Here is a 6000-nt window from a genome sequence, read left to right as displayed (position 1 = left end):
CTGAGTCAACCTGGGCTCAGGTGATCCAATAATGGTCCTCCCAAAAAAACAACCTTCCTCGGTCACTCCAGACCAGTCCCACACCAGTCTGGACCATCACAACCATCTCCCCATCAGCAGCGAGCTCACCCCTGTGCTCAAGGGGTTGTTTTGCTCCTCTCAGCCTCTGTTTCCTCCTCTTCAAAACTCGTCCTCGTGGCACCGAGGGCATAGGCTGGTCGGGGAGGCTCAATTAATTAATCGCCTGTCTGTGAAGCCCGTTTAGCTCCTAGAATAAAAGCCGCTATAGAAAAGCAAAGTTGTTAGTGGCATAAAACAGCAGGGGCAGATGAAATCAAAGCCCAATTTTGTTTTCACACCAGGATTTCACTGGTCATAAACCAACAGAGACCAGAGCAGGAAATGTGATACAGCAGCACTGGCCTTTCAAAATTAAACACTTCCCAGATGCAAACCCTGCAGTTAGAGACCAGGAGGATTAGGAAAGGTCTGGGTCCCTCTGGCTCCAAGGAGAGGGACGTCCACGTGCAGAATCCACAGTCAGTGGGGCACGCCATGGAGGTCAGAGGGCTCCGGGTGATGATGCAGTGGCCGTGCTGCTGCCTCCTGGCCCTTCCTCCATGGTGGGTCACATTCCTGGCAGCCATGGTCCGTGTCCCTCCAAGTGAGATGCCACAAGAAGAGCTGAGAAAAAAGCCAGACAAGAAGAGGGAAGAAGTCCCACTATCCCCCACACCACTGCTCAACCCAGGAACCGGCTTGGATGTCTCAGGACAGGGCCTGGGGAGCTCTGTGCTTGGCATCCTTCATCCCCCAGAGGCAGCTATTTTTCAGAAACAGAGGAAAGGACAGCAGGGATCCGTTGCTGTTTCTGCCCTGAGCTGCCCCTAGAAATTTCCTCGCTGTCCAGAGTTCACTTTTTAATCACCACTTCCCAAGGTTTCTGCTCCCCTAAAGCTCTTCTGGGGTCCACATGCCCTTCATTTGCTCCCTGCTATCACCAGCGTCCCCTTCAGCTGTCCCCATCCTACTGCTCCCTTTCAGCCCTGCCCACCCCCTGTAGCTGCTGTATGGAAATCCCACTCCCCAAGGGCTCTGCTGTAGGACGACGCCGATAGCCTCAGGGCCATCAATAAATGTATTCACTGATGCTCTTCCCAAGCCCACAGAATGCCTGTTGTTTAAAACATCATTCCTCAAGGGCAAAAACAATGTGAGGACTAAACATGACCACCCCAACCCCTTCCCCATCATCTCAGCAAAGCCAGCTTCTTGTTGGCTAGCAAACCAGAGCCCACAGCACCCGCAGCTCAACGCTCGCTCCAGCCCGGGGCCAGCAAAAGAGCCCGCCATGTGAAGGCTGGGATATCTCCAGCCTGGGTAGCTTTTAAAAGCCTTATCCCCCTCCTGATGCTCTGCCCTGCCCCTGTTTCCAGATCTGACTTTTCCTGAACTGGGGCTGGGTCGTGGCAAACCAAGACCTGCATCGCCCAAGGCCTCCCCAGCTCATCGCAGCGATGGAGAGCACAACGCCCCGCTGCTGCAGCCTGCCTGCCTGTCGTGCTCTGCAGCAATAAATCGTCACGACTGCAGGAGATGTAGGTTAGCAGGGGTAGGGGGTACCAAGGTGGGGGGTTCCGGCCCCATCACCCCACTAATTTGGGTGAGGAAAGGTGCAGGGGACGACTGGGGACCACGGCGGGGTGTGCTGCTGTGCTGCTGGGCTGGATCGATGAGGGGCTCGCAGCCAGCGCGCACTGCGTTGGGCTATTTTTAGTGCAGGCAGCAGAGTTTGGGAGCCAAAGTCAGAATTTATTTGCATTTGTGAGTGCCTGTCAGGGTGAGGAATGACAAAGAGGGGAAGGTGAGTGTGGTGCTCGGGCACCTCTGCCTGTTTTGGGATCGGCTCACCATTGTGCGAGCTCCTCTAGGGCGCACATTGCGCCCCTCCTGCGTGGTGCTGCGTGGGGACAGTGCCACCACCACAGGGCTTGGACGTGTGGTCTCATGGGGACACGACACGGGGACAGAGCAGAGGAGCAGGGACGAGCTTCAGGGCGCAAAGGGGTTCTCTGGGAAAAGCCCCAGTGTCTGCCTTATGTAGTGTGAACAGGTCCTGTCCTTCTGTCCCGTCTGGAGGTAAAGCTGCTCCATGGGGAGAGCTGCAGGACACCTTTCCTTCCCTTTGCCACCCAACCGCTGCTGGCAGCCACTGCCCGAGGCACTGAAGGCAGCCGGCAGCACGGCTGGTGGTGCTGGAGGAGCCAACCCGGTGGCTTCACCTTGGCTTGGAGCACTTTGGCTTTTTCACATCTCTTGTATCATATTCTGTTGTATCCTTCTCAGCCGGATCGCCAGCATCACCAGAAAGTCGGTAGAGGTTATCCAAATGTCACCTTGAGAGTGGCCACATGGCTTCGTGGATGGGCTCATCAGAACCCAGCAGAGCTCTCAGTGTGGAGCTGAGCAGCTCACCCACCCTTTTGGACTGCAAATTGAGGGTTTGTTCACCTAGTAATTTTATCAGGAGTCTTGAAGTATTTCACTGCGACAGCCTACTGCCCCTTCCTTAGACACAGGAACAGCAGCCTTGCTCAGTCCCACTTTTCTCCCCACTCCAGGAATTAGTGAAGTGCAGCCACCTGATCCAGAGTGAAACCAGTTTTCTGGACACAGTTTCCTCTGCGCAAGGGACAAGAAGACACAGAAGTGCCAGGGATGGGGATTTTCACTGCCTGAGGAGCAGTCAAGCAAGGTGCCAGTTTTCACTCTGGTTTCCCCCCATTCCTTTTGGTCCAAACCAGGTGGGAAAGTGCTTATTTCCCACCCTCTGCAACTTCTCTGTTCCTGCAGAGCAATCAAAAGAGTCTGCCAAGTCTGAGTTGGTGTCTGTGTGCCTTTTAAATAATTCAATGGCAACACTAATGACACGGGGTGCACTGCTGCTCCTCTCCATGCTGATCGCCTCTCGCACCCCACCAACATCTGTTTTTTCCCACTCAGCTCTGCTGCCTGGAAATAGCCATTTGCTGCTCACCTTTACTTGCCTCACCATTAAAGAGCTCATTAACGTACTCCAGCCTTGCTTTCTTTGGGACTAAAAGATTTTCATTTCTGTCTTTTATCAGCTTTCTGGTGGTTTATAGCCTCTCCTCTCCTCACTGTGCAATGCCCTTTTCTAATGAGCTCTTCTCTCCTGGCCCATCTTCTCCATTAAGCCTCACAAGTGCTGTCCCCCACCTTGTCTTGCTCATCTCCGGGGCTCTCTTCTGGCTCTATCATATTCTTTAGTGCTTCCAGCTGTGCAAGGAAGCACTCAGCCCCGCACACAGCATCGTGCTTCCCTCCCATCCTGCCTGCCCCTTGCAGCTCCCCAAGCCCTCAGGTCTGGCTCACCCCACCTCAGCCCCCTCCTGAGCCCCGAGCTTCAGGGCTGTGATGGGATGCCCCGAAGTTTGTGCTCTGTATCTGCAGCTTCTCCCTGCTGGGGGCCTCTTAAATCTTTCTCTCTCTCAGCATTTTGCACAGCAGAGCTCTCCTTGGGCATCTCCTGCCCTGCAATCAGGAGCTTCCCAGCCCATCCGAGCGGCAGGAGGCCTCTGGGTACTGCCAGAGCTCGTCTCTGGGCTCGTAGGTAAACACTGGCACTTTTCACATGAAGCAGCTAAATTAATTAATCATCTAATTCCACCACACATGTAGCCAAGAAACAAAGACTCCCATTCCCTGCAGCTGGGGCCTGAAGTCTGCTCCTGCCAGCCGTGCCCTCCTGTCCCAGCCGGGATCTGTGCTGCAGGGAAGGTGAGGAGCACTTTGGGGAGTTTGGCCAAGGGGCTGCCAGAGCCAGAGACCCCCTGCCCAAGTGGCCATGGAGGGCACAAACCATCCACCACGGCCAGTCCGAAATGTGCAGATGTCCCCTGCACATCTGGCTCAGCTCAGGCTGACAAAGAGCCTGCATGCCCCAAAGCCCACATGATTTATTTTATTCCCATCCGTCTCAGGTGTTGCAGTAAGAGATATCACCTCTCCCCACAAACCTTATCTCAACTGAATCCTTAGATCATTCTGGCTGTAACAACACTACCACCCACCATGGAGTCTGCACACGAACGTCTCTGCCTGGGAAACCCCAGCCATGTGGCAGCCCGACGCATGAGGAATCCTTCACGCGCTGACAGCTGACGAGCCCCTGAGCTGCTCCGCAGCCTCCTCCAGCCTCACGGGGTGATCGTGGCTCCTAGCAGGCAGTCAAATGAGCACCCCGTGGCTCGGGGGAAGGCGTGCCGGGAGCCTGGGGAGGGCAGGTTGCACAGCTTGGCCGCCCCAAACTTATTTCCACACTGGACTCGCAGCCAGGAGGGAGGGGAGCTGGGAGCTGGGGGTTGGCTTCTGGTCTGGCTCCCATCTCACAGTCCCAGTGTGGATTCGCCACCGTCCTGGAGATCAGATAGGCCCTGGCACGGCCTTCAGGAGGGCCTGGAAGGATGAGAGGGAGGTGATGGAGCAGGGCTGCGAGCTGCCCTGCACCACCAGAGGTGGCTGAACCCTTTCTGGTATGGTCGGTGGGTTCCTCTGGCTGGGGGTCTGGGAAGCCCCTGCCCCCAACCACCTTTGGAGAAGGAAGATGGAGCAGACAACCCCAGCGTGGCCTTTCCTGCTCTTTTTTTCCGTTTTGTTTTGCATTCAGATGTTCAGCAAGCAGCCCAAGTGAAGCACAGCAGAGGTAAGGACCTGCACAGACCATCCCTGCTGCCGAGCGACGGCAGCCAGAGCAGCAGCACACCCAGGAGAGCCTGACCGTGGCTGTGAAGGGCTCGGCCACCGATCGCTGCCCTAGAGCTGTGGGAATGGGGTGGATTCCCCGCTCTGAGCCAGTCCCATCCTTCCCTACAAACCACAGGTGTGCGTGGCCACAGGTCTCCAGGCGAGGAAGGCAAATCTGGCTGGCAGCAGGGCGCAGAGCCCCCTTCGGCCGGCTGATCCCTTCCCCTTTCCCTGAGAAGACAAAACCAAAGCAGCAGCAGGCGTCTTAGGGAGATGGCAGCAAGTGGGAGGAGACAGCTTATCCAGGGAGCTCATTTAGCTGAAAGGAAAGAGAAAGGTTGCGAGATTAAGAAAGCAAAATAAATATGCAAGAGGAAGGAGCCGGAGGTTGAGGTGCCTGTGGGGAAGCGGTGAGGATGCGTTTCTTTTTAGGAAGCCAAAGCAAGGCTGGGGCAGATGCTGGATGCAGAGCGAAGGCTGCTTCAGCCCAGGACTGAGAAGCAAAGGTTAGGATGAGGCTTGCAGAGAGCTGGGAACCAGAGAGGTGAGGGGATTGTAAGTGGCACCGCATTTAATCTGAGCAGAACACATGAAACCGGCTAATGTAATTGGGAGGGTTATTTCAGCCGAACATTCAGAGGGAAAAATAAAACATCGCAGGGAAAATAATAATACTTAGCACTTGTAATGTGCTTAGCATCTTCAAAAACTGGTCAGCCATTAACTGATTGCTCCTCTGCTAAGTCCAAAGGCTAATAAAAAGGGATGGTTCATTTAGCTGTTTCACAGCTGAGCTTCTCAATAAGGCATGAGGAAGAGATTGCTGCTCTCCAACGTGCTGGTAAATAAACAGTGGGAAGTGGGAACCGGGCAACGAAGCAGCGCTCGGTCACAGCTCCTCACCCCGCTCCTGCCTCTCCTCTCCTCGCCTTTGTCCAGCCGGAGCCGCTGCAGGGAGCTCAGCCGGAGGTCTGGGCTGGCTGCAGAGCACATGGGGCTGGGTTTCCAGCACCCAGACCCGGTGCCTCCTGCCTGGGAAGCAGCCCTGAGCCTGTGTCCCCAGGGGCATGGTCAGGATGTCCGTGGGGTTTGGGTATGGGGTGACCCCAGGGTGCAGTCCTGTCTTGGCAAGCTCTGGGGCTGGTGGGAGCAGGCAGCCTTCCAAAGGGCCATAAAAACGGAGGCGCTTTATGTTTGTGTTACTTAAAAAGTGAACAGTTCCCCTGTGTTTGA

Source organism: Aythya fuligula, chromosome 15 (genome assembly GCF_009819795.1).
Source record: "Aythya fuligula isolate bAytFul2 chromosome 15, bAytFul2.pri, whole genome shotgun sequence".
Lineage (NCBI taxonomy): Eukaryota > Metazoa > Chordata > Aves > Anseriformes > Anatidae > Aythya > Aythya fuligula.
The sequence above is the reverse complement of the archived record's forward strand: the minus strand, read 5'-3'. Positions refer to the sequence as shown.